We start from the raw sequence: 20,979 nt of genomic DNA on the forward strand, positions 1-20,979 counted from the left end.
CATCCCCTCCCCCCACATGTGTAGACGGTCGATGGATGTGAAGGTCCAAGCCCACACATGCTCTTCCTGTAATCTTTTCAATGCATGAAAACTTCATATTTCCCAAAGGCTAAGGTTCCAAGCCTTGAAATTTCATACTGTTCTAGTAGATTATGTGTATCTGGTTTTTTGTTGAGGTCTTTGACCCACTTGAACATGAAGTTTGTGCAAGGCAATAGATATGGATCTACTTGAATTCTTCTATCTGCCAGCATCCAGTTAGACCAGCACCATTTGTTGAAGATGCTTCTCCTCCACTGTGTATTTCTGACTTCCTTGTCAAAAAATCTGGTGTAGATTTATGTCTGAGTCTTTGATTCCATTCCATTGATCAACGTGCCTGTTTTTATGCCAATACCATGCAGTTTATATTACGATAGCTCTGTAGTACAGCTTGAGGTCAGGGATGGTGATACCTCTGGAAGTTTCATTATTGTTCAGGATTGTTTTAGCTATTCTGGGATTTTTGATTTTCTATATAAAGTTGAGTACTGTTCTTTCAAATTCCATAAGGAATTGTGTTGGAATTTTTATGGGAATTGCATCAAATCTCTAGATTGCTTTTGGTGGGATGGCCATTTTTATGTTAATCCTACCAATCCATGAGGATCAGAGGTCTCTCCATCTTCTGATCTCTTCTTCAATTTTTGTCTTCAAAGACTTGAAGTTTTCGTTATACAAGTCTTTCACTTGCTTGGTTAGAGTAACCCCAAGATATTTTATATTAGTTGAGGTTATTGTGAAGGGTGTTGCTTCCCTGATTTCTTTCTCAGTCCATATGTGCCATTTATATATAGGAAGGCTACTGATTTTTTTGGGGGGGTAATTTTGTATCCAACCACTTTGTTGACGGTACTTATCAATTGTAGGAGTTCCCTGATAGAATTTTTGAATCATTTATATATATATATACATATATATATATTATCATATCATCTGCAAGTAATGATACTCTGACCTTATTTCTAGTTTGTATCCCCTTGCTCTCTCTGTTGTCTTATTGCTCTAGCTAGAACTTCAAGTACTATATTGAGTAGATATGGAGTGAGTACACAGCCTTATCTCATTCCTGATTTTAGGGGAATTGTTTTGAGTTTCTCTCCATTTTATTTGTTGTTGGCTATAGGCTAGCTGTAAATTGCCTTTACTGTGTTTAGGTATGCCTCGTGTGTCTCTAATCTCTCCAAGACTTTTATCATGAAGGGGTGTTGGATTTTGTCAAAGACTTTTCAGCATCTAGTGAGATGATCATGGGGGTTTTGTCTCTCAGTTTGTTTCTATTGTGGATACATTGACTTATTTTCATATGTTGAACCATGCCTGCATCTCTGGCATGAAGCCTACTTGGCCATGGCAGATAATCTTCTTGATGTGTTCTTAGATTCAGTCTGAGGGTATTTTATTGAGTATTTTAGTATCCATGTTCATAAGGGAAATTGGTCTGTAATTCTTTCTTTGTTGAGTCTTTGTGTGGTTTGTGTATCAAGGGTGACTGTGGTCTCATAAAATGAAATTGGCAATGTTCCTTCTGTTTCTATTTTGTGGAATAATTTGAGTAGTATTAGCATTTACTCTCCTTTAAAAGTCTGGTAGAATTCTGTGCTAAAATTGTCTGGCCCTGGGCTTTTCTTGGTTGAAAGACTTTTAATGACTGCTTTGATTTTTGTAGGGGTTATAGGTCAATTTAAATTGTTTATCTGAGCTTAATTTAACTTTGGTAAGTGATATCTATTAAGAAAATCAGTCATTTCTTTTAGATTTTCCAATTTTGTGGAGTAGAGGGTTTTTTTTTTTTTACTTGATAGAAGAGAAAGTGAGGATTACCCATGAATGCATTGGCACAGGAAATAACTTCCTGAACAGAGCACCAATATCATAGGCACTAAGATCAACAATTAATAAATGATACCTCATTTATTAAGTTGAAAGCTTCTGAAAGTCGAAGAACACTGCCAATAGGACAAAATTGCAGCCTACAGATCGGGAAAAGATTTTCACTGACTCCAGATCTAATAGAAGGCTGATATCCAAAATATATAAAGAACTCAAGAAACTAAACATCAACAAACCAGGCAATCTAATTTAAAAATGGGTACAGATCTAAACAGAATTCACAATAGAGGAATCTCAAATGACTGAGAAACACTTAAAGAAATGTTCAACATCCTTAGCTATGAGGGAAATGCAACTCAAGACATCTCCGAGATTCCATCTTACACCCATCAGAATGGCTAAAACCAATAACAGAAGTGACAGTTCATGCAGACGAGGATGCGGAGCAAGGGGAGCACCCCTCTGTTGCTGGCGGCAGTGCAAACTTGTAGAGCCACTATGGAAATCAATATAGCAGTTTCTCAGAAAATTGACCTATCTCAAGACCCAGCTATATCACCCCTGGGCACATGCCCAAAGGACACATTATCCTATCACAAGGACACTTGCTCAACTATGTTCGCAGCAGCTTTATTCATAATAGCCATAAACTGGAAACAAGCTAGACGTCCCCCAACTGAACAATGGATAAGAAAACATGATACATTTACACAATGGAGTATTACTCAGCTGTTAAAAACAAGGACATCATGAAACTTGCCAGGAAGTGTATGAAACTAGGAAAGATCATCCTGAGCTAGGCGACCCAGATCCCCAAAGACAAATGTGAATGTACTCACTTATAAGTGGATATTAGCTGTTAAGTGGAAGATACACTACAGTCCACAGACCCAAGGAAGGCTCCGGGGGAATGCACAGACTTCTTTGAAAAGGGGAAATAGAATAGATTTTGTGGGTGGACTCTGGGTGGGTAGGCATGGGAACAGGAGGGATCACGTTGGTGAAGAAGGGATGGAGTAGGGGGAGAGTACAGGGAGGGACAACTGGAATTGGGAGGCGTTTATGGGATAATGTGGAAACCTAGTGTCATGGAACCTATGAGGGTAACCTAGCAAGGAGTCCTAGTAATACAGGATACAGAGCCTGATCTGGCCATCATCTATAACTGGGACATTGACCCAGCCACAAAACATTTAACCCACACCTGTCTGGCCTGCAAGATATTTTGGGGCAATGGTAGTTCAGAGCGTGTAGGTAGGTGTGACCAACCAATGACTGGTCTAACCTGAGGCCCAAGCCATGAGAGGAAGCCCATTCCCAACACTGCCTGGATGGCCAGGAACTGGAAGCCAGATGGCTCAGAGACCTAGGGTAGAACCAAACACAACTGAAAAGAAAAGTCAATGGAATGATTTCTAATGATATCAGAATCTGCTACATTCAGATTCGCCCTAGGCCAGTTGTCATCACAGAGGAATCCTCCAGCAACTGATGGAAACAGATGCAGAGACCCACACCCAAACATTAGGTGAATCACAGGGAACCCCACAGAAGGGGCTGAAGGATTGTAGGGACCAGGGGGGCCAAGTAGACCAGGAGAACATGGCCCACACAGTCAACTAGGCAGGGCTCAGGGCTCACAGAGACTGAAGAGACAACCATGGAGTCTGCATAGCTCTGTACAAGCTCCTCTGCATACATGCTGTGGTTGTCTAGCTTGGGTTGTTGTTGTTGTTGTTGTTGTTGTTGTTTGTAGGAACCCTGAACCCTAACAGTGGGAGTGGTGGAGGTGTCTCTGCTCTCAGGATCCTTTTCCACTTACTGGGTTGCCTTGTCTAGACTTGATAGAAGGGCTTGTGCCTAGTTTTATTACATCTTGCTATGCTATGTTCATTTGGTATCCCTGGCTAGCCTGCTGTTTTCTGAAGGGAAATGGAGGAGCAGTGGATCTGGAGGGGTGGGGAGGGGAAGTGAGGAAGGACTTGGAGGAGTGGAGAGAGAGGAGGCTGCAGTCAGATTATTGTAGAGAGATGAATGCATAAGAAGGAAAAAGAAAATGTGGTACATTTACACAATGGACTATTATTCAACAGGTTTCTTTTTTAAATGACATTATGAAATTTGCAGGCAAATGTATGAAACTAGAAAAAAATCATCCTAGATGAGGTAACACAGACCCAGAAAGACAAACGTGGTATGAATCATTCATAAGTGGATATTAGCTGGTAAGTAACTGATAATCATGCTACAGTCCACAGACCCAGAGAGTCATAGTAACAAGGAGAGCTCTGGGGGGATGCATGGATCTCCCCGGAAAGGAGAAACAGAAGGGAATTTGCAGGTGGACATGGGCAGTTATGGATGAAAACAGGAAGGTGAGGTGAGGGGAGGGGTAGAGAGAGAGGGTATGGGATGAGATGACTGGTGAAGGGAGGGATAGAGAGAGATGGTATGGGATGAGATAACTGGTGAGGGGAGGGATAGAGAGAGATGGTATGGGATGAGATAACTGGTGAGGGGAGGGATAGAGAGGGGGGTATAGGGAGAGATGACTGGAATTGGAGAGCATTTGGGAGCGGGGAATGTGGAAATTAGTGCAGTGGAAACTCCCTGGGATCTGTGAAGGTGACCCTAGTGAGGACTCCTAGTAATGGAGGATACAGAGCCCGAACTGTTCCTCTTCTGCAACCAGACATGACTTCCAGTGCTGGGACTGGGACACCAATCCAGCTACAAAACCTTTAACCTACAATCTGTCCTGCCCGCAAGATATGCTGGGGCAATGGTGGTGCAGAACTTGTGGGAGTGGCCAACTAATGAGTGATTTCATTTGAGGCTCGTGCCACGAGAGGGAATGGCCAGGAACTGAGGCTGGATGGCCCAGAGACCTAGGTTAGAGCCCAGCATGACTGACCAATAAACAAACAATGGTTCAGTCATCACCAGAGATAGCTCCTTTCCATCTGAGCTTTGGGAACCTTTTGAAAGAGGGAGAGGAGGAATTGTGGGAGCCAGAGGGTTGAAGGACACCAGGAGAGCACGGCCAACAGAATCAACTAAGCAGGGCTCTTGGGGGCTCACAGAGACTGATGCAGCAGTCCCAGCGCCCTTGTTGGTTTGCACTAGGCTTTCTGTATGTATGTATGTTTTTGCTGTTGTTGTTAAGGAGGGCTTGATGTTTTGGGGGGCTCCTGACATTGAGAATGGGGGTGTCTGAGAGTCTTTTGCCTGCTCTTAATACCCTTCTCCCCTTACTTGGTTGCCTCCCCCAGCCTTAATGTAAGGGTTTGTGCCTGGTCTTATTGTATCTTGTGCCATGTTTGGTTGATGTCCCGGGGCACCAGCTCTTTTCTGGGGGCATCAGATGGACCAGGGAGAGAAAGGAGGTGGGGGGAACTGAGGGGAGTGGAAGGAGAGGAAGCTGTGGCCAGGCTGTATTGCACAAGAGAATAATAAATTAAAGACAAAACCCAAAAAAATTCATACTGATTGGAAACCCTCAATCTGAGGGCATGCAGTCCCTCAGATACCCCTGGTCCCCAAGTGTGGTTGTATACATTCCCTCACAGTCATGGCCAAAGCCTTTCCATTCCACTGCCACCTACCTCTACCACTGGTCCATAGCCCAGGGCCCCATAACCCTTCACTTGACTGTGAGTGCGTTATCTTAGCTTGTTTCACTGTACCAGTCTCTGGCCCCTCTGAAGCCTGTACTTGCAGTGACCAGCACACACCCTGTGGTGTGATCTCATCAATATAGTCTGGGTACTATGAGGTGGCCCTTGTTGTCTCTCTAGCTTCCAGGACCGCAGTTCTACCCCCCAGATTGCCTTGCTCATCCCCTCTCTGTCCCTCTCCATCTCTCTCTCCCACTCCGCTTATGTGTGTTCACGCATGATTGTGTGTGCACATGCATAGTTCTGATGCACTTGCTCATATGTGTGCAGACCAGAAAACGACCTCAATTGCCATTCTTCAAGTGCCTTCAAGGGTCTCTCGCTGGCCAGTCACACACCAAATAGGTCAGGCTGGCCATCAAACTTAGAGAGCCTATCTGTCTCCACCTTCCCAGAGCTGAGTCTAGAACCTTGCACCATCATGTCTGGCTGGTTTTTATTTGTCTGTACAGTTTTTCAGGAGTCAAACTCAGGCTCTCCTGTTTGTAAGGCAAACATCTTACCAATGTAAGTCATCTCTCCAGCACCCAGCTTTACTATTTCTTAAACATGCAGAGCATAACCTATTGAGTCAGGATCTCACTATGTAGCCTGGTCTGGGATTCACTAAGATGCCCAGGCTGGCCTTGAGTTCATGATTCTCCTGCCTTATCATCCCAAGGGCTGGGATTATCATTGCATGGCCACCACAGCTGTCTTATGAAGCCCATTTTGCCTCAGCTTCCCCAAGCCTCCTGTCTCCTCTGGCCAGTACTGTGTTCATTTTCACATCTATGCACACACCGTCCACTATGGCTGTGCTGGCCTAGGCTCCCCAGCACTCTCTCCTGAACAACAGTCCCTGTCCACTGTCCATCCCTTTACCTTCCATGATTCTTAGTAACATTTTACACTTAATGGTAATTTTCTGTTTGCTCCTTATTTATCTCCTTCATCAGAAGTGTTTTCTCCAGAGTATGGATTTTTGTCTCTTTGATTAAGTGAGGAACCCCTAACAGTGGGGGAAAAAAAACTGGCACATTGTAGGAGATCACCAAATATTTGTTGGATAAAATGGATAATCAAGGGACCTGAAGGGGCACAAATAAAATATTTATGGGCTAGATTTTGTCATCTGGCCCAGGATTAAACTCTGGGAAGTTAGGGGGGAAAATCAAATGTTTTAAAAATGTCAATCTAGGGTGTAGATTGCCTCATGTTGCTGCTGTAAAAACAAACAAGCAAACAAATACATGCGCCTTGTATTTGATTTTAAAATGTACTAAACTCTACCGTGCTATCATAAATACTGTTCTCTAAACAGAAGGGAGAAATTGGAGGCTGGGAGTGGAGAAATACTGAGCCACAGGACAGCCAGTGCATGGGAGCACCAGGGAGACACATTTAAGAATGGACCAGGCTTATTCTGGAGAAGCAGTGATTTTAGTAAGGAGGGCCATGAGTGAGCTGCCTCCTAGAATGGTGAGCCTAATTAACAGCAAGAAATAAGAGGGCACAGCTGGATTGCTGAATTGCAGAGAGAGCAGGATTGGTGTATTATATAAGGATAAATGACCAAGCTCGCTATAGGAGGCACCCCCAAAGTGGAGTCACACCAGTCTCAAGTTCCACTGGTCACAGAGAGTCTGCTGTGAGGGTAGTGTGGGGACTGAGGCTGCTCGATGTTGGGAGTGTGTTAGGTTCTCTTGTCCACAGAGCCAATAACAGAGCTAGCCTGAGCGCTGGCTCACACTGGACTTCCCATCGCAGTAGGAATGTGGGGTTAGATGTCCCTGGTCTGTGTGATGTGGGCAGTGTGGACAGACTGATCAAGACTTAGAGATTGTTCCTAAAATATCTATCTATCTATCTATCTATCTATCCATCTATCCATCCATCCAACCATCTATCTATCTATCTATGTTTATATATGTATATGTATGTATCATATACAGCATATACATATATATCCTATACATCAAGGCTGCCTGCTATCATGAAAGGTTTTATCTTTAATATGTCATTGGAATAACAGGGTCTCTGGGTAGATATGCTCTCCAGGGAAGAGAGAGAATGGAAGCAGCTATACCATGATGACAGGGAGCAGAGTGCAATCCTGGAACTACACATTGACAGCACAAGCTGTGATCCTGTGCAGTCACCAGAGATGGCCCTTCAGATATCCTTACACCAGAAAGAATGCACAGGGAGGGAGGGAGGGAGCACAGGATCCTGGCTGGCCATCTATTGCAGAGCTGGATCCACTTCTGGAGGCTGAAGGAGCCCTGCAGCTGGGCTCTGCTCTGTCCGTGGTGCTGAACCTCAAGCGCAAGGGTGGGTATGCACCGAGTCTAGCGGGTTCCTGTGCGCCTTGGTGAGTGAATAATTTGCAGCACTAGGGCCTGTGTCTGGCTGGAGGGATGAGGTTAGCTGTATCTCTGTGGGAGCTAAAAAAAAAATATGTAGAAGTTGGCTGAAAAAATGAAAATGAGTGTTTCCGTTATGAAATCAAGACAGCTTTACACTGCAGGGTAGACAGCCAAATGAAATTGAAGAAGAGGAATATTTAATCTCAAGAGTTTCCCTAAATTATTGAAAATTAAAAAGTTTATTTGCTAAAAAAAAAAAGAAACAAAAATAAAAGACATCCACTATCATAAGATCTGAGAATGTGGTGGCCCCAGAAACTCAGAAAGTTGAGGCAAGTCAGATCCACGCACTTCGAACTGTAACTACACAGAAAGCTGAGAGATGGCTCTGTTCGTAGAGTGCTCACGTTGCATAAAAAGGACCCAAGTTCAATCCACAGAGCTCATCCTTAAAACGAACAAAGCCAGGAGTAGGGGGAATGTGCTGGCAACCCCAGGGCTGAGGAGGTGAAGACTGGAGGATTTGTGGGGTCACAGGCCAGTCAGCCTAGCCTACTTGGTGAGTTACAGACAGGAAGAGACCCTCCCTCAAAACACAACAAAGTGAGTCGTGCCTTCAGAGCAATCCCTGAAATTACCCTCTAGTCTCTAAACATGCACACGCACACGCACACATACACACACATGTGCACACAATCATTTGTGCATCTGAACACACATGCACACACAGAGAACACAGAGGTCTCATGGTTTTGTTGGAATAGCCGCTAGGCTTGGAGACATAAAGTATGGATTGGACCCTGACTAAGCCTTTGAAATTCTTTGAGCCACAATTCTGTGGAGTTGATTACTTCTGCTCTACTCACCTGACACCGTTGTTCAGAGGAACAGATAATGTATGTGAAAGCATTCGTAAGCTAATTGCTTTGCAAACACAGAATGGCGATGTTAACACTCCCATTACATATGTGATTTAATAGCCGATAGCCACTTAGCCTATTTCCATAACACACCATTGGCTCTCGGGCACATAAATTAAATAAACGTGTGGGCTCATCTGCAATTAAATCCAATCCAAAAACAAAAAACCTTACAGTGCTTCACTTTATTTCTCTACACACCATCTTTAGTGTGTGAATACTTTTAAATATAATTCAGCTGACCAAAATAAAAGCACTCATTCAGTGAGGCCATTTAAATGACAGCGCCCCCAAGAAACTGAAGGAGGTTGTGCTGTGGGTGAGTTTCTGTTTAAAGCATATAGGATCTACTTTCCCCCACGTCTATACTATTTCACTGACTGATCTGAGCACATTACTTGCAGAGCTCTGGGAGGAGGGCAGCTGGCAAGAATTGAATTTTTATCATTTTTAAGACTACAGTTTTCCACTGCCAGGCATATTTAAGGACCCCAACAATTCTGCCAGGTTGAAGCATAGGCTTGATTCAAATGTAATCATAAAATGACCAAAGTGATTAAGGTGTGTGTGTGCGCACACATGCATGTATGTGCATACACACATACACATCTAGAACTCAGAGAACAACTCTGGTGTTATTCATCTTATTTGTTGTTTTGTTTTCTTTTGAGACAGGGTCTCGCTGTGTAGCCCTGGATGCCCTGGAACTCACTATGTAGACTAGGCTAGCTTTGAGTCACACAGATCTTTCTGCTTCTGCCTCCTGAGTACTATAATGAAAGGTGTACAGTACCACTTCCGGCATACCTTGTTTTTGTGGCCAGAGGGTCCCCGGGATCCACCTATCTGTCTTCCTAGTTCTGGAATTACAAGTGTGCACCACCATGCCTCCATGCCTAGCACTTTTACACAAGTTCTGAGGCTCAAATATAGGCCGTCCTGCTTGCACAGTGAGCACCTTACTGCCCAGGCTACCCCCACCCCCACCCCAGCCTTAATTAAGCTGTTCTAGGGGTGCTGGCCTCACTGGTTCAATTAGGGGACCTGTTACTGCCGAGGACATGTGTGAAACACATCCACTCATGCTGTGTCTCCACAGCCCACTACACTGTGTCTCCCTGGCTCCTTTCAACCCAGCTTTTACCACCAGGGTGCCAATTCCAGGCGCACTCCCAGGCCTCCGGTTTTGCTTGTGTTGGCAGGATATGACATAATTGACCATTCCATTTTCCTTAAAATCTGCTCTGTGAGTTCTCTATGAAACTTCATTAGAGGTTTCTTTTTTCCTAAGCCATTAAATATTGGAGCTTCTTGAGATTCTGCCCAGGCGCCCTTATATGTCCTTTCTCAGAGGGACCTAGAATTTTCTCTTCAGGTTTCAACAACCACTCCAACCTCTCTCCTGATGTTTAATCTACCTGCTCTTTTGAAATCTACCTATGTTGTCTAAATTGGCTTTTTCTTCTCTATCTTTTACTACAGTAACTAATACATACCATCAAGCACCCAGTGTCTCTATCACAAACATCCAGACACACTCACTCCCCCGCTCCAGTCGCCACGTCCTGGTCAGCTGTGTAGCATCTGTGCTTGCTCACGCCCAAGCTTCTCTCCGAGCTCTTTCTCCTGTATTCACAGCAAACAATATAATTTTTTTAATGCATGTGTTTATCTGTCTGTCTGTCTACCTATTCATCTACGTGTGTGAGAGAGTGTTTATATATGTGTATGTGTGTGGGTGCATGTGCATACATATGTATGTGTGTGTGTGTGCGTGTGCGTGTGTGCCTGCATGCACACGCACACACACACACACATGTGCTAGAGTACCCTGGTATACATGGGCATTCGCACTGTACCATGTGCAATGAAGTAAATGGACAGCTTGCAAGAATCTGCTCTCTCTCTCCCTCCAGCATGTGGGCCCCAGGGGTCAAACTCCGGTCATCAGGCTTGGAGGCCAAGCCTTTGCCCTCTGAGCCTTCTCACCAGCCCCCAACGTGATGCTTAAAAATGGAGGCTGAATGGTCTTATTCCTGTGATGATTCTTTTCAAAGGCTTCTCACCAGCTTCAGCCCAGGTGCACAGCTTCAGCCCAGGTGCACAGCTTCAGCCCAGGTGCACAGCTTCAGCCCAGGTGCACAGCTTCAGCCCAGGTGCACAGCTTCAGCCCAGGTGCACAGCTTCAGCCCAGGTGCACAGCTTCAGTCCAGGTGCACAGCTTCAGCCCAGGTGCACATTCACACACCTGACTCAGCCTGGTGTCACCTTGTCTGTCCCCATTCTCACCACTGTTTCCCATGTTTGCTTCCTGGAAGTTCTCGTGGTCTCCTTGGTCCTCTCTGCTCTGGTCCCTTCACACTTGTCTGATACCCCACCCTGACACCTAGGGCTGTATTTTCCATCCTTTGTGCTGACTTCTTCTGCTCTACCAGTTGCATTTGAATGTCCCTTCTTCAGAACAATCCTCCCTGGCCCTCTAGACCAGGGAAGCCATCTTCCTTATCCTTTTACAGCAGCCTCCACTGCTAACCGCCATTTCAACGTCATCTGTTGAGACGCTCCCTCTTGTCCTGAAGGCAACCATCCTGACAACCACAAATGCACCCATTACTCTCCAGCTGCATCCCTAACATGCCAGACAATGGGACATTGGGCAGTATGGGTGATTTGAGGGTAAAAGGATCAATGGGCAGATGTAGGGAGCTCTCCCAGACACCCGTGGAGTGGAGGGTCATCAATGTGAACCACTCTTGTTCTGTCTAGTTTCTACCATCAGTGTCTTATTTGAGTGAGAGCAAAAGCTATTATTCCCACTCCTGTAAGATGCTAAGCATGACCAGGGACTCTCTTCTGACAGGAGAGAAGTCGTGGCTGAAATCTGAGGTAAGAAAACAGAAGTGGCAGGGGTGGAAATAAATTCAGTGGTGTTTAGTAAGAGTCAAGGATGCCTTGGGAAAACTCTCTGGTGTGAGAGTAAGGAGACCTGGAGTTTATAGCCCAGGACCTTCTGCTGACTGCGATTCTGAGCTTGAGCATCAGTTTCACTTCTGAGAAATTACCACACACAAAACAGCAGAGATCTCCCTGTGTCCGGCTGCCTTAAGGACCTGGAAGTCTTATGGGGAATCATAGGCTTTGTCTGATTATGGGAGACTGAGTTTCATGAACACAGGGGCTTCTGCAAAACTGCGTGAGGGCAGGGGTCCTGTCATGCATCTGGCAGGAGTGTGTCTCACATCTGTAATGCATCACCTTCTGGACACAGCTCCTAGATGGGTAGAGACTACTGCATACATTCAAATAAACACGGACCTCTGTGTCCACGTCTATAACCAGGTATGGATGTGGCCTTGGTTTTTGGCAGCTCAGGACCTTCTCTCTTGAAACCGTTATGGTCCAGAGGAGTGAGCTCAGTTGCTATAAGATGTGGGATGACTCTGAACCCTACTTTTCCTCAATCTGATACTTCACTGCCTTTAATTGCTGGAGGCCAGCTATGCGCCGGATGTTATTAGACACCAAGGAAGCAATAATGAGAGAAAAGAGCATTTAGCTAGAAGGTGGGTGCCTGCGGGCCCAGGCCCAGGTTCTGAAAAGCTCTGCCCAGCATTTGGATACCAGGGTCTGGAACTTTGCTTTCTCATGTGTGCGATGAAAGGACTGGTCTAGATTGTACATCAAGACCTTCCACCTCAACAAGAAACCATGTTCTATATTTTGCAGATTTATTTTATAGTCAAACAAATCCCTAATAATCAGGACATAATTAGGAAAAAAAAACCAGCCAGGTGTGGTGGCGCACACCTTTAATCCCAGCACTTGGGAGGCAGAGGCAGGCGGATTTCTGAGTTCGAGGCCAGCCTGGTCTACAGAGTGAGTTCCAGGACAGCCAGGGCTACACAGAGAAACCCTGTCTCAAAGAAGAAGAAGGAGAAGAAGAAGAAGAAGGAGAAGAAGGAGAAGAAGGAGAAGAGGGAGAAGAGGGAGAAGAGGGAGAAGAAGGAGAAGGAGAAGGAGGAGGAGGAGGAGAAGGAGAAGAAGAGGAGGAGGAGGAAGAGGAAGAAGAGGAAGAAGAGAAAAAAACATCATGTGACTCTGGCTATGGGGTTTTAAGAAATAAAGTAGTCTGAAGTGTGAATAAAGAAATAACCAATACGTCTGTGAGTGTCCTTTTAAAATCTAAAAAACTAAAAACTTTGAGAGTGTGTACGTGTGTGAGAGTGTGTGTGAGAGTTTGTAAGTATGTGGCTATGTGAGTGTGTATGTATGTGTGTGTGAGTTTGTGAGAAAGACTTGTAAGTGTGTGTGAAAGTATGCATGTGTATCAATGAGTGTGTATGTGTGTGGGAGGGAATGTGTGTGTGTGTATGTGAGAGAGTGTGTGAGCGTGTGTATGTGTGTGGGAGGGATGGAGTGTGTGTGTGTGCATGTGTGTGTATGTGAGAGAGTATGTGAACATGTGTATGTGTGTGGGAGTGAGGGAGTGTGTGTGTGTGTGTGTGTGTACATGTGTGTGTATGTGAGTGTGTGTGTGTGTGTGCATGTGTGTGTATGTGTGTAAGAGTGTATGAATGTGTGTGAGAGTGTGTGTATGTGTGTGTGTGAATGTGTGTGAGAGAGTGTATGTGCACACAAAAGATTGGGTGAGAGTGTGTATGTGTGTGAGTGTGTATATGTGTGTGAGAGAGGGATGTGTGACTCTGTGTGTGTGTGTGTGTGTGTGAGAGAGAGAGAGAGAGAGAGAGAGAGAGAAACTGTGTGAGTGTGTGTGTGCGTGTGCAGGCATACACGTGTAGGGCATGTGTGGATGTCAGAGAACAACCTCTGATGTGGCCTTTACCTCTGTCCTTGTTTGAAGCAGGGTCTCTTTGTTGATTATGATTGAGTGTGCCAAGATAACTGGGCTGCAAGCTTCTGAGATTCTTTGTCTTCTGCCTGTCATCTCGATATAGGAGCACAGGAGTTTCAGATGCAGCTACGGTGCCCAGCTTTACATGGGTTCTAAGGACTTGAAATCAGGCATTCCCATCTGCATGGCATTACCTGCTGAGCCATTTCTGTAGCCTGGGTAGTGTCTAAATGGCAGCTATGCTGCAATAGGTGTGGGAGAGGCACAGTGCACCCGAACTCTGGGCCCCTGGAGGTTATGTAGACTTGCACCCTGTCTGGAGGTCCCTACTGGGACCTTTCCCCTCTAAATCTGGTTTCTGTTGGTTACATCCCAAAAGCAGGGGCACCTATGTAGGACCTCTGTCCATGAAGCAATTCTATGGTAGTTAATCTTCTTAAGCATTAATTATTTTAGAGCCAAATACATTTCTTGCAAAGAGTAATTCCTCCTTTCTCTGCTAAATTTCTAAAGAAAAATATGCAAAGTCTAATAAAAATTGACAGGCAGAAATGGGTTTTGGACACAAAGTTCTAAGGCAGGAGCACTGTGCACATTATGTAAATGCCAAGCAGTATAAAGCAGCCCTTCGGTTTATTCTGGGGAGGCAAAGGGCACTGGGAAAATCCCAGGCTGCCTTGCAGCTCCTGGCATTGAAGGAATTTGCCTTTTGTTCACAAGTCACAATTTTGGTTTGGTCGTTAAATCTCCTGTCCAAATGAGGAGTTCTGACAGAATCGTGTGTCTCCTATTTGGCTGTAGATTCCATGTGGCTTCCTCAGTGAGCCCTTTTGGATTTTGCCTGTCTGAACCAGCTGTGCCCGGGATGCCTCTCTAAGGACCCCGCTCTGATCTTCCTCACCACACTCGACAGTAGTACTTACCTGTGTGTTTGCTCAGTTCCTGTGTGTCTGCCCTGCTGTCTCTGAGTTCTATGCAGGCAAAGGTACATCTATTCCATCCTTAGCTCTGTGTGCTCAGTGCCCAGCACAGCGAGCAGCACACACAGATGGTCCGAGTGGGTTTGCTGACTTCTCGCATCAAATATTATCACTGGACTAAAACTATGTTCTAAGGAAAAGAGTCACATTTTGAGAACTTCGTGGCATACGTCTAGTTTTAGACTTCACAACAGGCAATAGATGGAATTTAAGCTTTGCCCCTCCTAAGGAATATCCCTGACCCATTTTTATACCTGTCACATCTCTTCCCCTGCACCTCAAAACGTTTATCACCAATTAAGAAATCAACCTTTAGAGAGGAGCGAGTGCTCTCATGAGCTCGTTATATCTGGGAGCCAGGAGCTTTGGCTTCAAATCCTCACTTTAAGGGACATCGAGGAAGGGGGTTATGGAAAGACTGTAAGATCTGGAGGATGGGAGGAGAGAGCCACGGGATGGGACACTGTCTTCTAGACAAGGCGCAACTGCTGCACGCAGGGACTCACAGCAGCTATCCTCACCTGCACCAGACCAGAGAAAGAGCAAGCCAGTCGACCTACCAACATCGACAGGGGAGGGGCCTACCAAGCTCCACCCCTCTCCGAGGAACTACTGGTTGTTGACGACTACTGAAGAAGGCAGAGTCACTTTTTCTTGGGGACCCAGTTACTGGTAGGATGCCCATGCCTGTGGTGTATGGGCAGCACAGAAAATGAGAATGTGAAATTGTGTGTGTGTGTGTGTGTGTGTGTGTGTGTGTGTGCGAGCCTGGAGGGAGAGAAGCTGGGGGTGAATACATCAAAACTCATTGTATGCTTGTATGGAATTTTCAGAGAACAAGTAAAACACTAGTTAAAAATGAATGAAGGAAACAAATGCCAGACTTACAAATCACTAGCTGTGGTCTACAGGACATGAGGTCACTTCTCTGTACCTCTGTTTCCTCGAAGCAGTCACAGTATAAGTTCCACAAGGGGATCAGGTGAGTTAAAGGAATATGTGGCTTAGAAGTGTCGTGCTAATTTTATTGTCTGTGGTTGCTAAATAGTTGACTTAACAACAGCCAACATACGGGATTCACATCAAACTGTATGGACTCTCAGGAATACCACTTCCCCCAGCCAGGCAGAGAACCTGAGAGTCAGGGGAGTCATGGACCCTTCTAGCTATGGAGAAGCAGCTTTAGGATGGCAGGGCACGGTTACAGCCCGAATCAACACAATCTCTAGATTCCTCCCTCTTCCCCTCTGCTGGCATCCCACTGTTGGAAGGAACTGGCTCTGCAGTGTCAAGATAGTCACCCCCACCCGCACCCCCACCCCAATCAGCCTTTGAGTCAGTGGCCCAACTAGGATGCTTTAAGCCATTCTTCCTGTCCCTCGGCTTCTAGAGCCAAGAAGCAACCAAGTTCGGATGTTCTGACCCGTGCCTGGCCTATGACCATCCAAGGCTCCAGCTCACACTGTATAGGAAAGAGCACCACAGCTTCCTCTGCTTTCAGAGACAGACAAATCCGATGGCCTTGCTCACCACACTGTCCATTCAGTTCGCCTTCAGAGGGCTGAACATAGTGACAAAAACAGCAAGCATGCAGTGTGTCTTAATCCTCACCCCAGCACACCAGGCTAGCCCATTTAACCCTTTCCTAAGATAAGGCTACAGTCAGTCGGCCTGGAGGCTGACTTAGCCAAAGCCAAGCCACTGGAGATCTCAGTCAAGATTCTTATCTCTCCTACAGCCTCGACAACTGCTCTTGGGCTTGGAATTGAACTCCTTGGTTTGCTTATCTTAAACCAATAGTTGGATGGTTCCTTTCTAACACAAGCAGGTTCCCCTGCGATCACCACCTTGACTGGCAGGTGACTCCAGTTCTGGTTTTTAATCACCACAGACAGACAGCACAGTCTGGATGTTTCTGATGCTCTGCCTGCCCCTGGGCCCTGAGAGTTCTGTCTAAAGCCCACCCACCACTCGAGCCCCCTCCCCACCTCCTTTCTTGGAAAAAAACCCTCTGATTTATGCTTATAATCAGCATTGTGAGCCACATAGCAACAATAACAACAACAACAACAACACACAGAGCTCACTCCTTTTTTCCTATCCTCAGACCAGGTCTAGTACGAGGTCAAGCTACAGCCCCGTGAAACATTTCTGTGGGGTTTTGAATGCCATGGCGTTTCTCTACAGAGTGCGAACAAAGACTTAGAGACAGACAGTGCCGAACCATGTCGAGAGGATGTCTCACTCTGGGAACCGTGGACAGGACTGTTCTCTGTGCCAGAAAATCAGTTATATGACCTTGAATAAGTCCTCAGAACAGAAAGTCCAGGTCTCAGTTTTAATTAGATGACACTGGGCATTGGAGCTGAGAAGAAGGGCTAATTTGTTTCTGAGCATCTGCCTACCTAATCCTTACACTGTCTTGTGACTTGGGTTTACTAAGGCCATTTCAGAATTGTAGTGACAAGGAGAAGAGGAAGGTTGCCTATGACACTAATAACAGCAAAGCCTAGACCATAAGGTCTGGCTCAGGCCATGAGCCTGTGTTCTTAGTCACCGTACTTGCTGCTGGGCCATGGTCACCTCGACCTAGTCTTACTCTTAGGAACTAGTTCATAAAATGTGGCTTTCATCATCTTTGGAGACGCAGAGAGAAGCACAAAAGAATAGAAAGCTAAGATGAACAAGTGGAAAATATAGGAGCAGAAGGGACCAGCAGGCTATCTGAGGACACCAAGCAAAGCCTCTCAGAGAGGACGCTGGCAGGGAAGGGAGGGGCTTGAGTGGAGACGGCGAGAGTGTGTTCATACATCCGAATCTTCTCGCATACTTCAGGACACCCAGCCATGGTTTTGATTCTGCCAGTACTCACGGAGCTGTTAACGTGTCCGAAGCCTTGGTGAAGCTGTAAGAAGAGAGGAGGCTGAGATCCCGGCCCACCTACACTCACAGTCCGGCAGGAGCCGAGCAAGCACAAGCGGCATCTCAAGGCGAAGTGAACAGAAGACGGTGAAGAACGGAACGAAGCAGAGAAAGGAAAGGTGGTTGTGTCTGTCGGAGGACAAGGTGTGGTCAGTCAAGACCTGGAAAGGCAGGCCAGATGAGGGTAGACATGGCGATGCAGAAAGGGCATGCCAGTGAATGGAGAATGAACAAGAAGGGGACAAGGGCCAGCGACGGGGACAGGAAGGCTCCAGAGTCACAGTGTCTGCCGTCCCATATCTCCGCTCTGAGCACAGGAGGCCTTCAGAAACTAGAGCTGATGCTGAAGTTCCTAGGAGCCTCGTGACTTGATTAGGCTTTGAAACTCAGGAACACATGACTCCACCTGATCAGAGTCAGGAAAGACTGGTTTTGTCCTCTTGGGACAGCATCTCCTTGGCAATATTTATTTGAGGGGATATAAAAACAACCTCTTTGTCACATTTTACCATTACAGAGCATTCTCAGATTTCTCTTTCATTTCCTTCTGGCAGTCATTAGGACCAGCCTTGTAGATATATGCTCTTTTGTATGCCAGGGAAGTACGCTGGTGCTCCCGTCTCTATGATTGCATATCGTCATCATCAGCATCATCAGCATCATCAGCATCATCCACTTGCTAAGCAAGTGGACAGGGAACTAGGAAATTACTCTTTAAGACCACTTCAAAACCTTCTAACGTTTCAAACCAACTTTATGCCATTTCAAAACAAATTTGCCCATCAGTCTAAAAGCAATTCATTTCTCTGTGTCATTTCAACCTTCCTCCCACACTGTGTGGTTAGAAAGCCCAACCTTTGGCTTCTGTTACTCAAATTATGCATCTGTGACTCCTGCCTGCATCTGTTTTTGCAGTAAAACTGATTCAAACTGTGTTTTAAAACCACAGCAGATAGACAGCCTGTGTGCCTCTTTCTTTCCGGCACCAATCAAATCAGGCAATCTCAAAGAACAAAACCATCATTAAGAGAGAAGCCTTACACTATGTATACTAGAGCAAGATGAAGGAAGAGGAAGGGGAGAGGAAGATGATGAAGAGGAGAGGGGAAAGGAGGAAGAGAAGGAGGAAAGTTAAGGATAAAGAGAAAGAGGAAAAGGAGAGGGAAGAGATAGAGGAAAGAGGGGATGAAGATAAGAAGGAAAAGAATAAGAAGATGAAGAGAAGGGGAGGAAAAGAGGAAAGAGGAGAGAGGAGAGGGAAGAGAGAGGAGGAAGAGAAGGGAAAGAAGGAGGAAGAGAAAGGAGGAGGAAAGGGGAAAGAGAAGGGTGGAGAGGAAGATGATGAGGAAGAGGAAGGAGGAGGAGGAGGAAGATTGCTGCCCAAACACAGCTAGACCCACAGAGAGATCTGAGCAAGTCGTTTTTCCTGGAGTCAGAGTGGCTGTCCGTGTGACTGACTCCGACTGGACACACAGAAACATTCCACAGCAGGTTGAAAAATCCCCCTCCTCACCACCTCCATTGTTGTTTCTCATCACCAGATCCCAAAGGCCCTACCACTGTCTCTCAGAACTCTGAAAATTATAGATTCTGTTCCGTTACTCCTGAGATGCTCAGAGCCAGCTGAACCAGTGGCATCCAGCAGCCCCTGAAACATCTGTTGATTCTGGAGTGTGAGCAAGAATGGAAGCCAATGGTTTCCTCTCGCCTCCATCTCCCTACCAAGACTGTTTGCTGCCTCGAGACTGAGGCCAAACTCATCTCCCAACGCCCAAGGAGGCTCAATGTCTCCATTTTTAAGACGTAGAACCCTCACCAATGCCTCCAGGATTGGTGTCATCTGTTTACCATCGTTTTGGCAAAACATTCTAAAAATCACACCATCAAAAGAAAGTATTTTTATGTCAGCACAACTTGTTCGAAAGCACCGACTTGGTAGAGCATGCAGGAAAGACCAGTGCTTGAATTAGCCACAACCTTTTATCGTTCAAAGAAAGAGAACACTAGCCCTCTCCATGGATGAGTATTTTGTGAAGGCCACTCTTTTAAAGCACTTACGCTTTGTCCATGAGTAAATCTGAAATCCTCCCCATAACGTCCCTAAGCGTGTGTCTCTCAATCCTCAGTCACAGGCTGAACCCCAAGTTCCACATCCAAACCTTTGCTGCTCCGTAAGTCGGAGATCTCTTCTTAGCCCAGGTTGCCTCTACTGAAAGCCATGAGCTCGGGGATCATGAGATCCGCTCAGCATTCGCGCATGGCAGGAAGAAACTCCATCTGCCATCTGTTCTCCGTCTAAAGGCCTGGGGTAGCATTAGCAGAAGTAAGCTGGAGACCCCAGCTCTGCGAAACTTACACTTGTCCGGGGCTCCTCCACGAAGGTGGCTGGGCTTGCCTGACGGAAACCTCACCCGTCCGTCACTCAAGGATCTACAAGGAATCACGCCTTCGTGGGTGCCATTCCCATTTCCCGTCACGAGTTCCACCCTGCTTGCTGGATGGTGCTCCAGAAAGTACACTCTGAATGGAAGGAGGGTGGAGGGTATAGGGAGAGGCTTATGTGTGATTAGATGGTAAAGTAGTAAATGTGATTTTAAATGCTCTCTCGGGACCTGCTGAAACCTAAGGAAGAGAAAAGGCTGCAATTAGATAATGATTCGTCTGGCAGCCATGACAGACTCCCAAGCCTGGCTCAGGCTGCCCGTCCTTAGCAGGATGGGCTGAGTCCCACCGCTGCCCCTGCGTGGCAGAGCAGCACCCGTTGAATGCTCCCTTCCAGACTCTGGTTTTGTGTCCCAGAATAAACACTCGCACTCACCAAAGCGTGTTTTGTCCCCCTTTGACAAAAAGAAACAAATTAAAAACAATCTACCCAGTCTCCCTCTTTGGCCTTAGGAGTTCTTTACCGAGAAGTTTTGGTGTGGTTTGTGAACGGTTTTTTGCAGACTTGATGATGTGAAACCGTGGCTTCAGATGAAATGCTGAAACAAAAATGTTCTCCGACCCCAGTGAGAGCTGAGAAGGGAGCTGGGTAGGGAAAGTGCCCTATTTGTGGGGTTGTGGGACCATAAGAAGGGAGGTTGCACAGGGAACCCCCTGTCTGAGCTGAGCCCTCTGTAACAGTGCAACCCACCCAGCCTTAGGAAGCCATGCTATACTGCAGGAAACTGGCGAGGGCCCATGCTTGCCCATTACAGCTTCATTTACTCAAATGTCCCAAACCAACTCAAAATTATTGGCTTCTTTGAGTCAATAATCCCCTCTATTTGGGTGGGGGTGGGGTTTGTTTGGGATTTTTGTTTGTTTGTTTGCTTGTTTGGTTGGCTGGTATTCCACGAAGGACCATACTACGGAGATTTGGTTGACCGGGAACTCACAGAAATCCACCTGCCTCTGCCTCCCAAACGC

General features: G+C 46.1%; 1 protein-coding gene across 5 annotated transcripts in view; it reads right to left on the minus strand.

Moving 5' to 3' along the window:
- The window catches only part of Scn10a (sodium channel, voltage-gated, type X, alpha), a 110,867-nt gene extending 90,615 nt beyond the window's left edge, over window positions 1-20,252 (minus strand). For 3 of the 5 annotated variants that reach the window (XM_017313223.1, XM_017313221.1, XM_017313222.2), the window contains exon 1: window positions 19,928-20,252. The gene's annotated coding sequence lies outside the window, so the exon portion shown is untranslated. The remainder of the gene's footprint in view (window positions 1-19,927) is intronic. The other 2 variants (NM_009134.3, NM_001205321.1) reach the window with 1 other exon arrangement.
- Window positions 20,253-20,979: the final 727 nt, after the last annotated feature.

This window comes from Mus musculus, chromosome 9, assembly GCF_000001635.26.
Source record: "Mus musculus strain C57BL/6J chromosome 9, GRCm38.p6 C57BL/6J".
Classification (NCBI taxonomy): domain Eukaryota; kingdom Metazoa; phylum Chordata; class Mammalia; order Rodentia; family Muridae; genus Mus; species Mus musculus.